The sequence below is a fragment of the Piliocolobus tephrosceles genome, chromosome 9 (assembly GCF_002776525.5).
Source record: "Piliocolobus tephrosceles isolate RC106 chromosome 9, ASM277652v3, whole genome shotgun sequence".
In the NCBI taxonomy this organism is placed as follows: domain Eukaryota; kingdom Metazoa; phylum Chordata; class Mammalia; order Primates; family Cercopithecidae; genus Piliocolobus; species Piliocolobus tephrosceles.
In genome coordinates this window covers 19,676,369-19,698,984 of record NC_045442.1, presented here as the reverse complement: position 1 = coordinate 19,698,984, position 22,616 = coordinate 19,676,369, and the positions used below count along the sequence as shown (strand labels likewise).

Below are 22,616 nucleotides of genomic sequence, written 5' to 3'. Positions count from 1 at the left end.
GTATATACTAAATTATGTATGCCAACATTTTGTGTATATATGTGTATGTATGTATGTATATATGTATGTGTGTATGGATATATACATATATATATACACACGCACACACATATATCTTGTTAATTTGACCAGTTACAGTTTCTAGTTTCCACTTTGTGATGCCAGAGTCACAATTCTAGTCAATCTTAGGGTATCATTTTAGTAAGTAGTAACTTCCATCAAACTTTGCAAATTGGGATTACGTATGTTAAGCATATTTTAATTTCAGTTGCTAAGAGAAACTAACAGATTATCACTGTATAATGTGTCTGCTGTTACTTCTGCTTATTGAAGAAATCACTGAACTGCCACTGAAGAGTGGGAGGCGCCTAAGAAAGGCTGAGTTCTGGAATGCTGCCAACACATGAGAAGCATGAATTTCTCCTAAGATGTTTAGGGTTTTCATTTGAAAGGAGTCATCTCATTCAGTAGTATCCTTCTCTTTAAATTGACATGGTTCTATATTTGGCATTTCATTGGAAATGACATCACAACCAAGTCCCTTATTCGAGTAGGCAAGATAAGGAGGATAGGATAAATATTTGAAGTATAGTTTATCTGCCCATCCTGGAAGGGGAAGAACAATAGCTTATCCATGTTCAGGAAGCTAACGTGACCTAAAAATCCTAGCGTTGCATGGGAGCTAATGAGGCTGTTTACCCTGTTCCCTCGTCTTTGGGGAGTATTACAGTAAACTTAAGTCAGCCTTGCAGAAAGTCAAGTAGAAAAAAACACCTGCTTGTATTTGTGTAACTTTCTGAAGGAAGACCAAGATAATCATCTACATGGCCAAGAGCCTTCTTTGGTTCCCTTGCACCTTGCTGTTACAAGTTGTAGGATACCCTTGGGTGTTTTTGCTGTGGTTCAGTGTTACAGGCAGAAGGTACAGTACTGAAGTCATTTTAATAATTTGTGTTAATAAAGCCCTTCTGTCAAAACTTACCGCAATGAGTGAGGCGATAGAGAAGCTGCATTTTAACCACTTGTGAGATTAACCATGTGAAGATAAGGATCTAGCCTATTTTAAAATGCTATCTTGCAAACTTTACAGGAAGTATATTCTTGTTTAACAGTCCTGTCAGGAGATGATTCCTTGTGTCTAATGTCTGTACCCTGCTGTGTGATGTAAGCATTCCACTTGCTTGTTGTTCAGTGAACATGTTTCCTAGCTCTTTATAACCTTAACTTTCTCATTTCAAAGTGAATCATTTCATATTTTTAACATTTCTTCAGTATTAATTCCCCACACATATGCCTGCTAGATCTTCTTTCCCAGTCTTCTGTTTTCTGTCAGCCTTCCCTGAACTGTTCACAGCCACCCGGAGTTATAAAGCCAAGAATTAAACAAAGCATTCTGTGGACAGGAGAGCCAATGCTGGAGATGAAGGTATATTCCTGAATGGCACACGAGGAACTCCAGTGAACAACCATAACCGGTAAAAATTGTTTTTTAAAATAGCTATTTAAAGTCTCTGGAAATTGTCCCAAAGGCATGTAGTTAATGAAACGTTTATTCAAGAAAATCTAAACCTCGATAAGAACTGTGAGAGTCTGTGACACCAGAGTCATGACCATTCCTTCCCTCCCCCTACCCCAGAACAATGTGGTGTGGCCAAGAAGGTGGGACTCCCCCTTCCCCAGTTCCCAGTAAAGGGCTGCAGGAGTTCCCCAGGAGGGGCAGGCTGCCAGCATCTTCCTCTCTCCAAGCTGTGTGTTGAAAAGGCTAAACTCCGGTACCCTAAACGAGAATCATACCCCTAGACCAAAAAATGCTCATCATCACTCGCCATCAGAGAAATGCAAATCAAAACCACAATGAGATACCATCTCACACCAGTTAGAATGGCAATCATTAAAAAGTCAGGAAACAACAGGTGTTGGAGAGGATGTGGAGAAATAGGAACACTTTTACACTGTTGGTGGGATTGTAAACTAGTTCAACCATTATGGAAAACAGTATGGCAAGTCCTCAGGGTTCTAGAACTAGATGTACCATATGACCCAGCCATCCCACTACTGGGTATATACCCAAAGGATTATAAATCATGCTGCTATAAAGACACATGCACACGTATGTTTATTGTGGCACTATTCACAATAGCAAAGACTTGGAATCAACCCAAATGTCCATCTGTGACAGACTGGATTAAGAAAATGTGGCACATATACACCATGGAATACTATGCAGCCATAAAAAAGGATGAGTTTGTGTCCTTTGTAGGGACATGGATGCAGCTGGAAGCAATCATTCTTAGCAAACTATCACAAGAACAGAAAACCAAACACCGCATGTTCTCACTCATAGGTGGGAACTGAACAATGAGATCACTTGGACTCGGGAAGGGGAACTTCACACACCGGGGCCTATCATGGGGAGGGGTGAGGGGGGAGGGATTGCATTGGGAGTTATACCTGATATAAATGATGAATTGATGGGTGCTGATGAGTTCATGGGTGCAGCACACCAACATGGCACAAGTATACATATGTAACAAACCTGCATGTTATGCACATGTACCCTAGAACTTAAAGTATACTAATAAAAAAAAAATTAAAAAAGAAAAAAAAAAAAAGAAAAGGCTAAACTCCAGGTGAGGGCAGCCTTGAGTCCAAGGGTCCTCTCCCTTCACTAAGCCCCCACTCATAAAGTGGAGCTTCTTCCCCCAGGCATGATGAGCTGAGATTACAGGAGCTTTGGACACCCTCATCTCAGCTGGCTGGCAGGACAGAGATTTCACACCAAGAGGCAAGTAAAGAAGACCAGAGGCTACCGCCATCACCTAGTGCCCTGCTCGCAAAGCACAGGTGTCACTCCAAAAACAGCAGGGCACTGACTTCACTCCCATCTCCAGAACAGTGACGTAGAGAATCGGAAATAAAAGGGAGCATGACAACTGACCTCACAAGACTACACATGAATACTATGAACAATTTAACTTAGACAAAAATTTTAAAATTCCATAAAGACAAAAAGGCTGCAAATGACTCAAGAAGAAATAGAACAACTGAATAGACCCATAAACAGATTGAATTAGTAATTTTAAAACATCCCACAAACAAAAGAAAAAATGGCTTCCATAGTAAATTCTACTAAACATTTAAAGAAGAAGTAATACCAATTCTCCACAAAACTCTTCCAAAAAATAACAGAGAACACTTTCCAACTCCTCCTATGAGCCTGATACCAAAACAAGATAAAGACATCACAAGAAAAGGAAACTACAAACCAATATTGCTTGAATATAGATGCAGAAATCCTCAATGAAAAATACTAGCAAACTATATTTTTAAAATTATGACTGTTAGCTGGGCACAGTGCTTCACACCTGTAATCCCAGCACTTTAGGAGGCCGAAGTGGGCGGATCACTTCTGGTCAGGAGTTGGAGACCAGCCTAGCCAACGTGGTGAAACCCCGTCTCTACTAAAAAACTATAAAAATTAGCTGGGTGTGGTGGTCGGTGCCTGTAGTCCCAGCTACTTGGAAGGCTGAGGCAGGAGAATTGCTTCAACCCAGGAGGTAGAGGTTGCAATGAGCCGAGATGGAGTCACCGTACTCCAGTCTGGGCAACAGAGTGAGGCTGGGTCTCAAAAAAAAAAAAAAAAAAAAAAAAAAAAGATGACAAGCAGGGAAGGGGGATGAGATGTATGGGGAAGAACAGCTGCCATTAAAAAAAAAAATTATGACTGTTGTCTAATAAAGATTTTGGTCTTTGCCAAAGACCCAATACTGGGTTCCTGGTATGGAGATTCTAAAACCCTTGGAATTCCGTGAGTGATAAAAACGTATTTTTTATTTATGAGCCCCTTAGATCACACCTTAATTTGTACTAATGAAGTGACTCACTGTGTGCCCCGAGACAGCTTCAGGATGGGAGCTGAAAAGACCAATCATGTAATTAGGTTGGAGCTTGGAGCCATATGATTTTAGCCTGGCTTCCCAGCCTCCAAGGATGGGTTAGGGAGAGGCTCGAGATTAAGTTCAATGTTTAATAAAGCAAGCCTATGTAACAAAATCTCAGTAAAACCCCTGGACACAATCAGTGGAGCTTCCTGGGTTGGTGAACAAATTAATGTGCCAGGAGAGTGATATACCCTGATTCCACGAGGAGAAGGCACAGAAGTTATGTGTTCAGGACCCTCTCAAACATCACCCTACATGACTCTGTATTTGGTTGTATTAAGTATAGTGCTTTTCTGAGTTCTGTGAATCATTCTAGTGAATTAACACAATGGGGTCATGTGAGTCCCCAGATTTGTATCAGTTGATCTGAAGTGAGGGCAATCTTATTGTGGACCATGCCCTTTAACTTGTGGCATGTGAACCAAGCTTGGCTGGTTAGTGCCAGAGATAAATTGTCACACACCAGTTGGTATCAGAATAATGACCAAATGATATTAATTCCAGGAATGCAGGGTTGGTCTGACATCCAAAAATTAATGCGATACACCATATCAGTGGAATAAAAAGAAAAAAAAGAAAAACACATGGTAGTATCAGTAGATGCAGAAAATCGTTTTACAAAATATAACACCTTTTCATACACTCAATAAAACTAGAAATAGAAAGAAACTTAACCCAACAAGGGCATCTATGAAAAAGAACACAGCTAACACTGTACTTAATGGTGAAAGACTGAATACTTTTCCCCAAGATCAGAAACAAGGTAAGGGCTTCTATTTTGCAGAAATTGACAAACTGACCCTAAAATTCATATGTAAATTCAGGGGACTCAAAATGCCCAAAACAATCCTAAAAACAGAACAAAGTTGGAAGACTGACATTTCCTGATTTTAAAACTTATTACTGTTAGGGTAGTCAAGGAAGTATGGTACTGATATAAAGCCAGACATATAAATCGATGAAATAGAATTGAGAGTCCAAAAATAAATGTCATGTTTATGGTCAATTTAAAAAGTCAGTTAGGATTTTGATAAGGATTATATTGAATCTGTAGATCAGTTTGGGAAATATTACCATCATAATAATGACTATGGCATGTCTCTAATTTAGGTTCTTTAATTTCTTTCAGTGATGTTTTGTAATTTTCAGGGGAGAAGTTTTGTACTTCTTTTGATAAATTTATTCCTAAGTTTTTTTTGGAATTATTGTGAATGGAATTCTTTAAGTTTATTTTTTGGATTGTTTATTATAATTATACACAAGTACAATTGATGTTTGTATATTAATATTTTATCCCACAACCTTGCTGAACTTTTATTAACTTTTATGGTTTGTTAGTGGATTCCTTGGGATTTTCTGTATTTAAGATCATGTTATTGGTGAATATAATTTTTTTCTATTTTTAGATGGAGGCTTGCTCTGTCACCCAGGCTGGAGTGCAGTGGCGCAATCTCGGAAACCTCCATCTCCCAGGTTCACACGATTCTCCTGTCTCAGCTGGGATTATGTAGCTGGGATTACAGGTGTGCACCACCATGCCCAGCTAGTTTTTGTACTTTTAGTAGAGATGGGGTTTCTCCATGTTGGCCAGGCTGGTCTCAAACTCCTGACCTCAGGCGATCCGCCTAGCTCGGCCTCCTTTTTGAGCTGCAAAAGGCAGCTCCCTCATCTAAAAGCAACAGAGATCAATGTTTGATTTTTTTTTTTTTTTTTTTTTTTTTTTTGAGGCAGAGTCTCGCTCTGTCGCCCGGGCTGGAGTGCAGTGGCCGGATCTCAGCTCACTGCAAGCTCCGCCTCCCGGATTTACGCCATTCTCCTGCCTCAGCCTCCCGGGTAGCTGGGACTACAGGCGCCCATGACCTCGCCCGGCTAGGTTTTATATTTTTAGTAGAGACGAGGTTTCACCGTGTTAGCCAGGATAGTCTCGATCTCCTGACCTCATGATCCGCCCGTCTCAGCCTCCCAAAGTGCTGGGATTACAGGCTTGAGCCACCGTGCCCGGCCTTGAGCCACCGCGCCCACTGATTTTAAGTGGACTTGGCTTTCAGGTGGAGCAAGTGTGACAGTGTCACATAAACCCATGTGAGGAAGAAACCACAGCACATGCTTCCACTGAGAGATAACTGCTGCTTGCAACATGGAGACAAGGATGTCCTGTTGGAACTAAATATGGAAAGTTCCCAGAAGACTGTCCATCACTCTGATCAAGCATTAGGTAAGTATTGTTATCCATCTGAATAATCACCGTTGTTTCTTTGCCAAGTAGAGGACCTCCTGCCTCCACCCCAATTTAACCACAGTGCCCAACAGCCTGATATTGGGCAGTAGCACTAGGTGATGGCAGGCCTGCCTTGTGTCACCCCAGAGCACAGCCAGGTGGGGTCTCTCCCTTGGATTACATATCTGGGAGGAAAACCACCTCTTGCCCTAGACCTTTTTGTAAGGCAGGTTTCATTAGACAGACCCATGTTGTCATCTAATGCCCTTATTCATCCCCAGAGTCGGAAGTTACACCTGTGAGAGCTGTTTTGTGGACTCAGAAGCCCAAGGGACCATGGGGACTGACTAGTGGAGCCATCATATTCTCTGGGGAGTCAGGCCCATAGAGCTTGCTATTTATCCACAGCCGTATTGTTGGTGGCTGTTATGGTCTGAATATATGTGTCCCATCAAATTTCATATGTTGAAACCTAAATCCCCAATGCAATAGTGTTGAGAGGTGGAGCTTGAAGAAGTGATTAAGTCATGAGGGCTTCACCCTCACGAATGGAATTAGTGCCCTTATAAAAGAGGCTTGAGGGAGCTCCCTAGTCCCTTCTGCCGTGTGAGGAGGCTCCAAGAAGGCATCATCTATGATGAACAGGTTCTCACCAAACACCAAATCTTCTGGTGACTTCCCCGCCTCCAGAACTGTAAGCAATAAGCTTCTGTTGTTTATAAATTACCTAGCGTGAGATATTTCATTACAGCTGCCTGAACGGACTAGGACAGCAGCAAAACTGGGTTTAGAACCCAGGTGTAGAGAAAGCCCAGTCCAGGGCTCTTCCTTTGTGGTGAACACCAGCACAGTCTTACTAATTGCACCATAGGGGCCTCTAAGACTGCTCAGAAACTCACACTGCAGTTTTCTCATCCTACACATCAGAAAAATTAGAAAAAATGACATCCTTTCGTCTACTGTTTACTTCGTCTGAAAATTGATAAAATGTTTCCATACCCATAACAAAATGAGCTTGCTTCTCATGAGATTAAATCTGTTATTTACCCAGAGTTTAAACCTGGGCACAGCAGGAGGTGCCCTTGCCCTCTGGTGTCCTCCTAGGAAGGATGCTACAGCTCATAGAGACTTTCCAGATTCAGGTGTTTGCCTGATGAATCAGGGACTCTCTGATTTTCCCAGAAATCTCAGGATAACAGCTCTTGTTCTTTACATTACGTTCCCGGGCCTGTTGTAAGTGGCAATGTGCATTAGGTCATTTTATCTTCACAACATCACCAGGAAGTGAGGACTGTCATTACTCCGATTTACCATTGAGGAAACGGAACCCAGGAGAGGGTAAACGGCACACCCAAGTCACCCAGCCAGTGCTGCCAAGCTGGGACTCAAACCCAGATCTGCCCAACATTAGAGCCACTGACACTGCTTCATCGTGGGCAACAAAACCCTTTTAATTCAATTGTTATCAATTTAGGATCTGACATATTTTGGATAGAGATAAAGTATAAAAAGATCACAGGAGGCAGTGTTAAAATGATATATGAGAATAAATTCAAAACACTTCAAAGTCTGTAAAACAAATGACATGTTAATTACAAATGTCCTATTTCCATTTGAGCAAATCCCAAAAAGACTCTCTTCTAAGCAATTTTCTATTGCCCGAGGTTGAAAGTAATGAAACTGCATTTCCTTTAAAATAGTCTAATTCTGTGGCTCAATTGTTATGAAGAACTATCTAAGTGTAAAATTATGGCTTTAGTTTTACATGATGAAGAAACTGGACTTTTTAAATGTCCAAGATCTCTCCTTTTTTTTTTTTTTATTTTTTTTGAGACGGAGTCTCGCCCTGTCGCTCAGGCTGGAGTACAATGGCATAGTCTTGGCTCACTGCAACCTCTGCCTCCTGGGTTCTCTTGCCTCAGCCTCCCAAGTAGCTGGGATTGCAGGCCCGTGCCACCTCGCCCGGCTAATTTTTTGTATCTTTAGTTGAGACAGGGTTTCACCATGTTGGCCAGGCTGGTCTCGAACTCCTGACCTCGTGATCTGCCCGCCTCAGCCCCACAAAGTGCTGAGATTACAGGGGTGAGCCCCCACACCCAGCCCCAATATCTCTTTTATTGCTTAAAATTGAAAACATGAATCTTTGGATAAAACTTATAGTCAAAGTTTTTATAATCTAGGAAAGCTATTTGATTCTTACTACTGCTGAAACTACATTTCCTAAATTCTGCTTAATTTGCTAAAAATTCTATTAAATTTAAGCTATAATGAAATCCTCTTGATGTAAATATTTTTGAATCCATAAAATGTTACTTTATTGTTCTGCCATTTCATTTTCACCAAATATTATTCTTAGGGATTTCATCCAAGTGAAGAGTGCATGGAGTTACATTAAAAAAAAAAAAAAAAAAAAGTCTAATTCTGACTGCATGCATTTAGATCAACCTTGACTTCTTCCCTAAAAGACTACTTTTGTTTATTAAAATACAAAAAAAGTCACAGAGAGTAACAAATTAAACAAGCAATACATCATTTCAGCCCTGGAAATGAGATGCCCACAGAAATAAACTCACAGTAGTGAGAGGAGGACATAACAAAGCCACAGCCAGCTCTCATGAAAGTCACTAACTGTCCCCACCTAAGAAACAAACATTGGGCTCCAAAAAGGCCAGATGTCTTCAATGTCTCAGCCCGGCATTTATTTCTGTTTGACATCCAAATTGACTCCCTCTTTGATGTCCCTTTCTTTTGCATGTGCAGGTACAATATAACTTAATTTTGAGGCATCATCAATCTGGTTTTTAAAACCAACTTCAATAATACTGCCTTAGTCTACAATTAGGATTAGGAACTTAAAAGGATTCTTCTTACATTTCATTTGAAAATTGATGTCTGCAGTGCTTGTTCATAATTCTCATTATAGTCGCTGGGAAATTGAAAGGGTGGGATTACATTCGCATTTGGAGGAAAGGGTAAGCTGGTTTTCATGCTCTTCCCAGACAGCGATCTCACTTAGCCTGGGTGTTTGACGAAGAAGAAAGGGGAAGAAGTTAACTGGAGAACTAGAAGATAGAAATTTGCCATGTGGGCAGTTTAAGGTTCTTTGAACCTGTCTGCTGATATGCTTCTAATTCAGGGCAAAGAGGGGTGAGAGAAGAGGGCTGGCAAAAAACCAAAAAGTGCATTTTAAGCCAGGAAGAGATCTGAAATCTTATGCTGAGTGGCCACAGGAGGCTTAATAATCACTGGAGTGCATGGGAGAGTCCACTTCAAAAGAAAGGGAGTGATGCATTCATGCCCCAGGGACATAGTAATGCCCTAGGGACTCCAGGACTGTCCCTGTCACAATCTGAGAGCCACAGAGAAACCACTCAGTGCCAGGTTTACGTAGAGCGTGTCCTCCTTAAAATTGCTCCTCCAAAGGCTGTGCGATGTGGAGCTGTGTCTGTGTGGGCCCTTGAAGCAACCGGATGCTTAGGCCAGAGAGGAATCGATTTAGGATTTGGAGGTACAAGCAACTGTCCATGGGAAATCCAAGAGGCTTGCCTGAGAAATGAAGAAAACCAGGACACCTTTCACTGATTCCATCTGCGGAACTCAAAAAGACCTGAATTTTTCTCCTTTATGTTGAGATACAAATCCAAATAGCTTTAAAATAATTTTTTAAAAAAACTTTAATGCTTAAGAATCCAGAAGCCCTCCAAAGTCATGGTGTGGAATGTAATGTAATAACCGGAATCATTTGAGCAGAACATTAATTAAAGAAACCTGCATGTTTATTAAATGACCACCTTGGATGTCTTTCCTTTCAGAACAAGAAGTTTGAATCTGGATGGCTAAAAATTAATATTTTCAGTTCATTCATATCACCTGTTTCCTCACTAGGTTAAGATAGTAGAAACCTCATCAAATGGAAAGGTCAAGACTCATAACTACGTGTGCAGCTCAGAACTTCATTTTTCTCTTTTTCAGGAGTCTTCTGCATTCTCATTAATCAAAGCAAAGTTTGCAAATTGTAGCTATGCAAAACTTACATAAAATCATTTGGTCCTTGATTTTTTCTCTTTGTTCCTTTTCAGTTAACTTTCAAAAAAAATTTTCCCAAACATCTCCCACTTCAGGAAAAAATTTGACAACCTCTTATAAGCCTGCATATTTTTTGACAGAGCTATGATTATACTCAAGCAGCCTTGTCAAGAGAAGCACACTCCAGCTTTTTTCTGAACCTTGATTTTAAAGAGTGCAGTGAGCTCATTGATGTTCTAATAAGAGCTTTCTGCACATCAGAAAAGGAAAGGAAATGGGTGGGACTTATAGAAGGTGATGGTTATCATTAATAAATGAAAGCAAAATAAATAAACATAGCTAGCTAAGCCATGCTACCGAAAGTCAATCTGTCCCTAACTCTCTAGGAAACATAATGGTTCAGTCAGGCTAAGGGATGCTGGGGGAGAGTGGCACTTCTGGAACCCAGAAGACATCAGGTTTTGTTCTGGAATCTCTGGAATGCAGCTGTCAGTGAACGCAACAGGAAAGTGAGTTTCCTCTGATTATAGAGAAGAACTTGACAACAATTAGACATGTCCGTAAACAGAAAAGTCAGAAAAAAATTATGTACTCCCCAGTGCAAGAAGCGTGCAAGGAGAGCCAGGTGATCACCTGGCAGAGAGTGTGTGGAAAGTGTTTCTCCTTGGGGTATGAGGTGAAACTGGATAACTTTATAAAGGCTTAATGTACCTTCTAACTCTAAGAATCTGAGATTCCATAGCTTTGGATGATCAAGAAAAACCACTCTGGGCCTTAGTTTCCTTATCCGAAAAACAAGAGCCTTGGCACAAAATAGGCCATCTTAGGTCCATCGCAGCCCAAGATGGTATGAATGACCATTTGATAGACTTGTGAAGTTGGAGGCCAGGCTCAGGCATCCCAACTCACTGCCCGGCTTAGAAAGGGTCATCAAACTTCTCTGGGCCTTGCTCTGAAGTCATTTATGTAATCCATGGGCAAGCTTGAAGAATGAGAGAACACAGCCCACCAAGTGCTGGAAGCACCAGAGGAAAGGCAAATACAGGCCACGTGCCTCAGGTTAAAACATTTTCAAAGCAGAAGGTTTACTGAACCTTATTTCATATAGTATCAATCAAGAAAATCATTGGGACCATGCCTCAGAGTTCCTTGTGGAACTCTGGAATTTAAGGGAGTTTGCCATAAAGCTTATATTGATTATTTGATTTATAGAGTAGGTTTCAAGTCTCAAAGACTTGTTTCTAAAAAGGAAACACCTCCAGTAGGGAGGAGGCACAGTGTCTACTTGATTTCCAGAAAACTGGTACACCATGCTTCATTCCAGTGACTCTTGGCATTTGTGCCCTATTAATGTTTGGTATAAGTTGGTGCTCAAAGTGTGTTTGGATGAACAAAATAACTTTTATTGAAAGAAAATGTCTGTTGGTAACAAAACTATTTTAAACTTGTATATGCACTTCAAGTGCATATATTACATAACATATTTTAAATTACCTTGACAATCTGAATTGAGATATCAGTAAGGCAAAGTCTTTGAGGAAATAAAGACATCCGTGATAACATAGGGACATAGGTCAGGGTTACAAGGCTAAGTGAAGCCCTGGATACCTTTAGGCCATTCCCTGACATGCTTCTTAATTTCAGGTTAAATTTGTCCATGATGAAGTGGGTATTTGCCTCTCAGGGAGCCATTTGGTTCCATACATAGAGAGAAAGGATTTGTATGAATCCAAAGAGAAACGTAGACTTATTTTTTCTTTAAGCTGTTGGGGAAAGAGAGGGTAAGGGTGCCTTTACCTATAAAGCTAAAATGCAAAGACTTTAAAGACTCTTTCTGCCTATAATGGTTTGCGTCTCAGGTCCCTAGCCATTGAGTTCCAGTCTAGCAGAGCTCACACTGAGTAAGAAAGAGTCTCTGGACTGGGCACAGTGGCTCGCTTGTAATCCCAGCACTTTGAGAGGCCGAATGAGGCGGGTGGATCGCTTGAGGTCAGCAGTTTGAAACCAGCCTGGCCAACATGGTGAAACCCCATCTCTACTAAAAATACAAAAATTAGCTGGGCATAGTAGCACATGCCTGTAGTCCCATCTATAATACTCAGGAGGCTGAGGCACGAGGATCGCTTGAACTGGGGAGGCGGAGGTTTCAGTGAGTCGAGATTGTGCCACTGTACTCCAGCCTGGGAGACAGAGTGAAACTCTGTCTCAAAAATAAAAGAGTCTCTTTTCCTCTCTCCCAGCCCCTCAGGATCCCCTCCAAGCTTCTTCCCACTCCTCCCCAAAGCTTGCTCCGAATTCCCCCGAGAATACCCCCTGAGCATTTTGTTGGTGCCTATTTCGTGATATTCATCCTATTCCACCTCCTGTTCAGTTCAACAGCCCAGCACTCCTTGACACCTTTATGCAGCTTTGTGTCACCTGTGTAGGATCTGGTCCAAAGTAGGGCTTCAAGTAATTGATGAAGAAGTAGGTAACACATGGTTTAGGGTGTCACCCTTCCAAACCTAGATACATTGTAACAGGAGACTGGATGGAAAGATGGATGGATGGATGGATGGATGGATGGATGGATGGATGGATGGATGGATGGATAAATGGATGGATGGTTACACCCCACTGGAGCACACAACTTAAACCCTAAGTTTCAGAACCCTAAAGCTTTCTGACCCTAAGGGTCAGAAGCTGTGTGGGTAGAAAAGTGGATTTATGGAGAAGATAGCAGAGAAGCAAATAGGGAGAGAAATGAGAGCAGAGTTCTTTGTCCACTTAGTTGGGACAGGGAGAGGACAGAGAAGGGACTGAAGAGGATCCCTGTGACTTTGCTTCTCTGTTTGCCAAGGGAGTGGGTTTGGATCATCTCTAAATCCCTTCCAGCTTGAAAGCCCACTGAACCACAAATTGTGAATTACTAGTCGCTGGGCCCTGGTGAAAGTTAAGTGGTACAGCTTCTTTCACCAGATCAGCCAAACAGTGGTAGGCATTTCTGAGTCCCATTTTAAGAAAAATCCTTAAACCTTAATCATAATTTCACATGATGAGCTATTTGAGCTCCCACAAGAGGAAATTCTTGCATTTCAAAAACTGCAATTTGAGCACAAACCCTTGCCATGGCATTGACTCTGAAGAGTATCCTTTCTGCCTCCCTCTTCTTTTTTCCTTTCTTTTCTTTTTTTGTTTTGTTTTGAAATAGAGTCTCTTTCTGTCACCCAGCCTGGAACGCAATAGCGCGATCTCGGCTCACTGCACCCTCCACCTCCCGGATTCAAGTGATTCTCCTGCTTCAGCCTCCCAAGTAGTTGGGATAACAGGCATGCTCCACTAAGCCCTGCTAATTTTTGTATTTTTAGTAGAGATGCGGTTTCACTATGTTGGCCACGCTGATCTCGAACTCCTGGCCTCAAGTGATGCACCCGCCTCGGCCTCCCAAAGTTCTGGGATTATAGGCGTGAGCCACCGCACCCGGCCTCCCTTGTCTTTTGTAGAATATTGCTGATTCCTCTGTGTGAGCCTACCAACTTGGATGGACAGAAGGACGTGTCCCACAGCAGTCCCACCACACCCACTCCTTTTCCAGCAGAACCCTGACCTTTGCTTCTTGTTATAAGCCAACATAATTACGAGCAGCAGAGACTACCAAAGACTCTACACACACGTGCTCTCGCACTCACACACAGACATGGAACTGCTGTGAACAAACTGTTCAAGTGCATTTAAGTTCAAGAGCATGAGTGGGAGAAGGGGAGAGAGATTTTAATCTTTGGCCTGTCACATGGGAGAAAGAAAATATCACGTCCTCATGCTGGGTCCTGTAATGTTTATCGTCTGAGATCACAGGCAATGAATCTCCTCCCTGTGTCCCGTTTCCTCCCCCAGCCCTGGGTCGGGGATGCTGGCTTGGAATTAGAGAAGACAGGATATGTGCTACCGGGAGAGGAAAGGGAAGACTGAGTCCTAGATGGAGCCTCAGGGGCTAGAAGATGGGGCCCAACCTGGGTTTATCTGTGCATTTTGACCCACTAGAAATTATGTCTTAATTTTTTATGTCTTTGCAGATGTAGTTAAGTAAAGAAGAAGTTCTACTGGATTAGGGGTGGGTCCTAAATCCAATGACTGTGTCCTTATAAGAAGGTCATGTGAACACAAGGAGACATGTACCAGGGAGAGCACCATGTGAAGAGGGAGACAGAAACTACAGTGATGCCACCGAAAGCCAAGGATTGCCATGGATGGCCCGCAACCTCTAGGCTTGGCCTTTGCCTTCTGCCATATTGTCCTGAGGTGTACGGTGTCCTCCCTCAACACTGGAGATATTGGGGCAGTCTGTGGCTGGAATCTCTTTTTAGAGATAATACATGTATGAATTTGCCAGGGATGGGATGATAAATTAGTACAAATTAGATGACTTAAAACAACACAGATTTATTCTCTCATGTTCTGGAGGCTAGAAGTCTGAAATCAAGGTGTTGGCAGGGCCACACCCCCTCGGAAGGCTCTAAGAAAGAATACTTCCATGACTCTTTCTGTCTCCTAGTGGTTGTGGGCCAACCATGGCATTCCTCAGCTTGCTGTGGCATCCCTCCAGTTTCTGTTTCCCACTTCACATGGTGCTCTCCCAGTGAACGTGTCTCTGTATGTTCACACAGCCTTCTTTTTTATTTTTATTTTTTATTTTTTGAGATAGAGTCTTGTTCTGTCACCCAGGCTGGAGTGCAGTGGTGCGATCTTGGCTCACTGCAGCCTCTGCCTCCCAGGTTCAAGTGATTCTTCTGCCTCAGCCTCCAGAGTAGCTGGGATTACAAGCGTGCACCACCACAGCTGGCTAATTTTTGTATTTTCAGTAGAGACGGGCTTTCACCATATTGGGCAGGCTAGTCTCAAGCTCCTGACCTCAGAGTTCTGCCCACCCCAGCCTCCCCAAATGTTGGAATTACAGGTGTGAGCCAGTGTCTGACCAGCCTTCTTACAAGGACACAGTCATTGGATTTAGGGCCCACCCCTAATCCAGTAGGACGTTGTCTTTATTTAACTAATTGGATCTGCAAAGACCCTAGCTCCAAATAAGGTCATAGTCTGAGGTTCCGGGGACACATGAATTTGGAGAGAGGACACTGTTCAGCCCAGGACAATATGGCAAAAGGCAAAGGCCACAGCCTGGAAGTGAGGAGATCTGGGTTCAAGGTTTGGGTCTTTGACTTACTAGGTTGGGGAAATCACTTTAACGCTCAATGCTTCAGTATCTTCTGCTAAAAATTGGAAATGATGATACCTACATCTCAAGCTTGTTGTGAGACTTAGAGTGAGAAAGACTGTGGTATGGGAATTATCTGGATTCAATGACCACTTTCAAGTTCACTACTGAGCGGGTTCAATCAAAGGTCACAGAGCATTGTGTGGTAGGCAGCTTCTAGGACAGCTCCCAGCGGTCACCTCTTGGTATTCACACCCTGTGTAATCCCCTCCCCTTGAGTATCGCCTGGACCTAATGATTTCTTTTTTTTTTTTTTTCTTTTTTCTTTCTGAGACAGAGTCTTACTGCTCTGTCACCCAGGCTGGAGTGCAGTAGTGTGATCTCGGCTCACTGCAGCCCCACATCCCCAGTTCAAGCGATTCTCCTGCCTCAGCCTCCTGAGTAGCTGGAACAACAGGCATGCATCACCATGTTTTTTTAGTAGAAACCGGGCTTTGTCATGCTGGCCAGGTCTCAAACTCCTGACCTCGAGTGATCTGCTCGCCACAGCCTCCCAAAGGGTTGGGATTGTAGGTGTGAGCCACCATGCCTGGCCTAACAATTTACTTCTAATGAATCTGGCAAAAGTGATAGAGTGTCACTTCTGAGATGAGGTTCTACAGAGACTCTGGCTTCAGTCTTGCTCACCCTCTGCTGCTGGGTCTCTCTCTCAATGGGAGGTAAGCAGCTGCCATGTTGTGAGCTGCTCTATGGAGAGGCCACATAGCAAGGAATGGAGGAGGGAGGCCCCTGGCCAAACCGCATGAGAAATTGGTGGATCCTGTCAGTAACCACTTAAGTGAGCTTAGAAGTGGATCACTCCCAGTTAGCCCTGAGATCACTGCAGCCCTGGCCAAGACCTTGATTAGAGCCTTGGGAGAGACCTTGTGTCATTATGTCATAATTTCTGGGGGTCAGGAATCGACACAGTCAGGAATTTTGACATAATAAATGTTTTCTATTTTAAGCCACTAAGTTTGGGGATAATTGTTACACAGCTACAGATAACTAATACAGCTTATTAAATCAACTTAAAAAGCAAGAAACAAGGGGAAAGAGATGGGTTCAGATGTAAGCAGAGTGAAGGACAACATGAGCTGAGCCCTGGATTTTGCAATATTCATATATCTATCCAGTTTCTCTCCCTGCCTCACCAGCCTTCCCCACTGATGGTAGGGATTCTGAGGACTGGAGTTGAGGTGTGAGCAAACAGACCATGTTTAGACCTCATGAATAGTGAGTGCCTCATATATTTAGTGTATTTAGTATATCATGAATATTTGATACTTTATGTATTTTAAATGCCTAACAAGTGTATTTAATGCATACTTGGTCTCTCCATCCCTTTTTTGTTTGTTTAAAAAGTACTTTATTAACCTTAAAATATTACAGAAATCGGAGGAAACTTCATGATTGTTATTCATGCCTTCTGGCCACTCATTTGCCACATGTTTATTTTGCTTAGAGTGCCTTCTGTCAAGCCTATCAAACTCCTCCTCATCCTTCAAAGCCCAGTTTTAAGTCCATCTTCTCCAGAAAGCTTGCCCTGACATTTTAGCCAACAATGTACTAGAGATGGCTCACACCAGCTCACAAGAACCATTTGTTAATATTTCATGAATTTCGTGAGCTGGTTATGGAACACAGGCATTATTAAAAATTAAGTTATATAAACTCACAAGTAAATAAATTGTATTAAAAACTAAGGTAGGAAATGTCCAGAACTCATCACCTCTGAATTATAATACATTTTACTATAATCTATGCTCAAGTTCATTTACATCTATTGCACCTTTAAAGTGGAACTACTCTGTGATGAGGCACCCTTGTGTCTCTCCGCAACTCCATGTTTAATGAGTGAATTTGGCAACTTGAAACTGACCATGGTAGAAGTATGGTATTTACACCGTGAAAATTGGCAAATGCTACAAATTAGAGTTTTTATTTTCTTTCTAGGCAGTTGTTAAACATTTACCAGCACCGCCACTGGCCCCAGCCAAAGTAATCTGAACTTTCATAGCCTTCCTATCTTTTCTGCTCAGTGAATGGGCATGTCACATTTGCTGCCTGAGTTACCAGGTACATTTCGTGTGTGCTTCTATGCACACGCATGCCTCCTCCCCTTAACTGGGTTATCGCCAGCTTTAGAGGCAGGGACTGTGTCTCCTTTAACCTTCTGGATGCCTTTTCCTTAAATGACTGAACAAAATGTATCCATTTCCCAGTGTGAAGCCCAGCACCATCCTCAAACTTCCTGGCACTTCCAAGGGGCTTACCCACTCATCATCTCCCCTACTCACCTTCTGGCTGCTGACCTGCTCCTCCTGTTGCTGCTCTCTGTGTCTGCCCCACATCAGTCCCTCCTCCTCTGTCCCTCACAGCACCATGGACACAGCAATGTAATTTCACCGAGGGTTTGGTAATGGGCTGGAGTACAACAGAGGAATCGGTAATAATGTGGCATCAGGCATCACTTCCTTGACGCATCCGTTCCCATTCCTGGGATCTCTCCCTGCCTTTTTCTCTCCATGGGGCCCTCTCCACCAGGACCCTTCTCTCTATGTTTGAGGGTCCCCAAGCTCGTTTCCTTACTCACCAAGAGAAAATTTACAATCTATCTCACTCAATAATGACAAAAGATTTGTTTTCAATATTTCCTAAGACCCCATCTTTGCACGTTTTTTTTTTTAAAAAGATGACTTTATTAAGATGTTTTGATAAATAAGAGTTTAGTAAGGCAAGGAATTATAGACGTTTTGAGAACATTTGCACATTTTTTTTTAATAAAAACATACTTCAGATCAATTTCATAGGCATCTATCAGAACATCTATCAGAACAACCCAGAGGCATTTCCCCCTTCTCACTATGCTTCTGAACGTGCCTTTGGATGGACTGAGACTGACATGCATCCCATCGTGGGTAACCTGGCCCTGCACTCCCAGCATCTTCCTGAGGTCAGGAAGCCCTAGCAGGTGACCTCCCGGAATCCCCAGCTATTCTGAGATTGGCTTTGAAAACCATCATCCTCGCATCTTCTCCAGACCTCTCACCTTCACAACCTCTATCCCTGAGCTCACAAACCCTGAAATCACATCTCTTTGAGAACTTTTACAGACTCACTATTTTTTTTTTTCCAGAGACAGGATCTTGCTCTGTTGCCCAGCAAGAAATCCTCCCTCCTCAGTCTGCCAAGGAGCTCAAATGATTCTCCCTCCTCATCCTCCTAAGTAGCTAGGACTGTAGGCGTGTACCACCAAATGTGGCTAGGTATTTTATTTTTAGTAGAGACAGGGTCTCTCTATGTTGCCCAGGCTTGTTTGGAACTCCTGGCCTCCAGCAATCCTCCTGCCTTGGCCTCCTAAAGTGGGGGAATTACAGATGTGAGCCACCACATCCAGCCAAGACTCGCTATTCATTGTCCCTCCCAAGCATCAACTGATAGGGAATTTTTTCTTCCTCGAAGCAGTCCTTATCCCCATAGGCCACTTCCTGCCTCCTGTTACTAGACAGGAACATTTTCTCTCTCCAAAATGAGACTTCAGGTAACAAAGGCAGGGACCATTCTAGCTCCCCCACCTTCCTTTGGTATCTTATATTTCTGCAGCACTTTGCTCATAGACAATGTTCAGTGCAGTAAAAACCCTGCAACCTTCACCTGATAAAACTGCTTTCTCCAACACTTCCAATGTGCGGCTGCCCCTTTGCTGTGTCTACCGTGTGCACATACATTGATGACAAGGGGAAGACTTTTTTTTCTCAGCAGTAAAAACGGTGTATACAGTGTACTGAAGGTCCCAAGGCTAAAAACGGGCTCGTGAAACACTCAGACACCTCATTAAATGCACCTTCTTTCTCATCCATGATGATGATCATGAAGAGTGAGTAGCCTTGATATCTCAAAACCACAAATAGTCAAAAATAATTTGTATCAGGCACTTACATTATTCCCTTATATTGTTCTTAGAGTTCCATTACAGACTCACACATTTTTAGAATGAAAAGACTAGTCTGTTCCCCTCCCTTTAAAAAAAAATTGGATATACTGGGCAGAATAGTAGTTCCAGCTACTTGGGAGGCTGAGGTGGGAGGATCACTTGAGCCTAGGAGTTCGAGACTGCAGTGAGCTATCATAGCAACACTGCACTACAGCCTGGGCAACAGAACGAGAACCTGTTTCTAAAATAAATAAACAAATTTAATTAATTAAGAATCCAGACAGCTGCCCATTGCGGCACCCAGACAAATGGACTTCCTTTCGGCCTGTGAGCAGCCAGTTAGGGTGCCCCACCCTACTTAAATGAACTGAACAGTAAATCCTTTCGGGGAGTGAAGAATCCCCTTTCCCCCTCACCCTTTCTTTTGTGAATTGAAATCTTTGTGAACGCTGTTTTCTTAAAGCAGAATTCCCTCTACAGTCACGAGAAGGAAAGGTATCCATTGTCATGGCTGCTTTGATGATATTCTCCTACAAGAAAAACTTTTTCACTTTATCCGCCACCCCCCGACGTTTTCTTTAAACAACAGCAGCAGATGTTGGAGATGGCGTCAGAGGCTGCTGGAGACCAGCTTTCCTACAAGAGGGTCCCACGTAGGAGTTGTCCTACTTCTTCTCAACGTCTCCAAATCAGGGTCTGAGAGTCCGTTCTGACGACTTGGACTCGGGCCTGTGCTGGTGTAGTTTAAGGTCCGGAGCATCCCTCGAAAAAGTTTTTATGTTCCTGACAGATCATCAGTAAAATCACCATGTCCTCATTTGGAGTTTCCAGCTCTCTGTTTGAACTGAACTCTGTCCAGCTAAAAAGGGAAAGAAAATACTCCATGTGCTCTTTACTGCAGGATCCAGCCAGATATGAGCCTACTTTAATTGAAAGTGGCACCAAAATCCAGATCATTGCTCTGACTGGAGACTCCAAATAGCTCCCCAAGGCCATGAACCTTGTGTAGACTTGGGGTTTGGAAGAGGCCCCTTTGGATCTCACAAATGCACCTCAGTCCACCTCCGGAGCCTGAAAATGTTTATCAGAATGATATGAAGTTCAAATTAACATCAGATGACTAGCCAAGGCATCCCCATTTATGTTATAAAATCACGTTTTCCAAGCTGGAAAGGACCTTGAAGATCTTTGAGTCCAATCTCTTCATCCTACAAATGAGGAAAGGTGGGGAGAGCAAGCAGCAAGTTGAAGAGGGTCATCAAAGGACATGCTGCTTGTTGGTAACAGAGACAGGGCCAGAACCCAACCAGGTCTCCTATCTCCCTGTGAACATAATTCTTTCCACTACAGCCCGTCCGACTTTCCAGAAAACCAAAACATTGACAAGACCCTGCCGATGGCCCACCAACTTCAGTCAATATTTGCTACAACAAAATTCCAGCAGAACCTAGAGATTTTGAAATCTGCACTCATGTGACTTGATGTGTTCAACTGGAAAAAGACAATTTTTGACTTTTCTCTATGTGACAATTCTACCTGTTGATTTAGGTCACCCACAGTGAGTGTTTTGTACTTCCTTACCAAATTCACACTCCATAAATGTTCCATAAACATCCAGCCTGTTTCTCCTGCTTCTTCGTCCCTGGAAAGAATCCACATGACAAAAACTTTTTGGTCCCTTGAGGCAGATTGACCAGGGGTAGCAATATTAGGACGAGGATTTTCTGGCATTAGGTCCTGGGGGCTTCACTTGACGGGGCCATTGAACCAAAAGTCAGGGGACCTGGGTTTGATAACCCACCTGCACAATCCCTGTCTGGTTTCCTTGGAAAGGCTCACACCTGGCCTGGCCTGCAGAAGCCATGGGTTTAAGGAGCTTCACTCCTAGGCTCTGAGCTTCAAGTCCAACTGGCCTCTTATTTCCCAGGTTGGTGTCTGCACTCTGTTCTGCACCTGAGGGGTGACCTGCCATGGCATCATCATCAACGGGTTCTGTGTTTTGTTTTTCCCTGCAAACTTATTCTCTCACTTTCTCCCCCATAACCCTTTCTATGATGGACTTCCCCAGTGCTTGGTCCTGGACTCTCTGTCACTACCCTGCCCACCTCTTGGGACATATGACCATGCTGGGCTAGACCCTTGATATGATTTGGCTGTATCCTCACCCAAATCTCACCTTGAATTGTAATAATCCCCACATGTCAAAGGCAGGGCCAAGTGGAGATAATTGAATCATGGGGGGTGGTTTCCCCCATACTGTTCTGGTGGTAGTGAATAAGTCTCATGAGATCTGATGGTTTTATAAAGGGGAGTTCCCCTGCACAATCTATCTTGCCTGCCACCATGTAAGATGTGCCTTTGCTTCTCCTTTGCCTTCAGCCATGATTGTGAGGCCTCCCCAGCCACGTGGAGCTGTGAGTCCATCAAACCTCTTTCCTTCAGAAATTACCCAGTCTCAGGTATGTCTTTATTAGCAGCATGAGAACAGACTAATACACCCCTCCAGTGCTGAAAGCTCACCTGGCCTTGGGTGGGGTGAACTGCCTGGTGGTTCTGACTCTACATGTCTGTGTACATTCAATTCCCCAAATTAAACCTCTCTCTGGCTTCCCTCCTAGTCTCAGCTAGGTCTGCCTCCTACCTCCCACTCCCACTGTGTGTGTGTGTGTGTGTGTGTGTGTGTGTGTGTGTGTGTGTATTATATATATATATAGGGGAGTTTATTAAGTATTAACTCACCTGATCACAAGGTCCCACAATAGGCTGCCTGCAGGCTGAGGAGCAAGGAGAGCCAGCCTGAGATCCAAAACTGAAGAACTTGGAGTCCAATGTTCGAGGGCAGGAAGCATCCAGCATGGGAGAAAGATGTAGGCTGGGAGGCCAGGCCAGTCTCTCTTTTCACATTTTTCTGCCTGCTTATATTCTAGCTGCGCTGGCAGCTGATTAGCTTGAACCCACCCAAATTAAAGGTGGGTCTGCCTTTCCCAGCCCACTGACTCAAATGTTAATCTCCTTTGGCAATACCCTCATGAATTCCCAGGATCAATACTTTGTATCTTTCAATCCAATCAAGGTGACACTCGGTATTAACCATCATACCCACCAACCCTCTTCCCCACCTCCCATCACCCCACAGCCCTTGGGTGGGCCCAGTTTCAGAGTAAGGCTACCCTGTCTTACTGAAATCAAGGGGCCAGGCTGGGCACACGTGATTCACAGGAGTACTGTGCATACACACACTCATGCAAACATAGGCATGAGAATCAA

The 22,616-nt window shown here is 43.2% G+C and overlaps 1 long non-coding RNA gene across 1 annotated transcript; it reads left to right on the top strand.

The window, feature by feature from the left end:
* Positions 1–139: 139 nt before the first annotated feature.
* Positions 140–20,962, top strand: LOC111538913. Its single transcript, XR_002730500.2, has 3 exons — positions 140–1,475; positions 5,990–6,156; positions 19,816–20,962. It is a non-coding gene; the product is annotated as an uncharacterized LOC111538913 (long non-coding RNA).
* Positions 20,963–22,616: the final 1,654 nt, after the last annotated feature.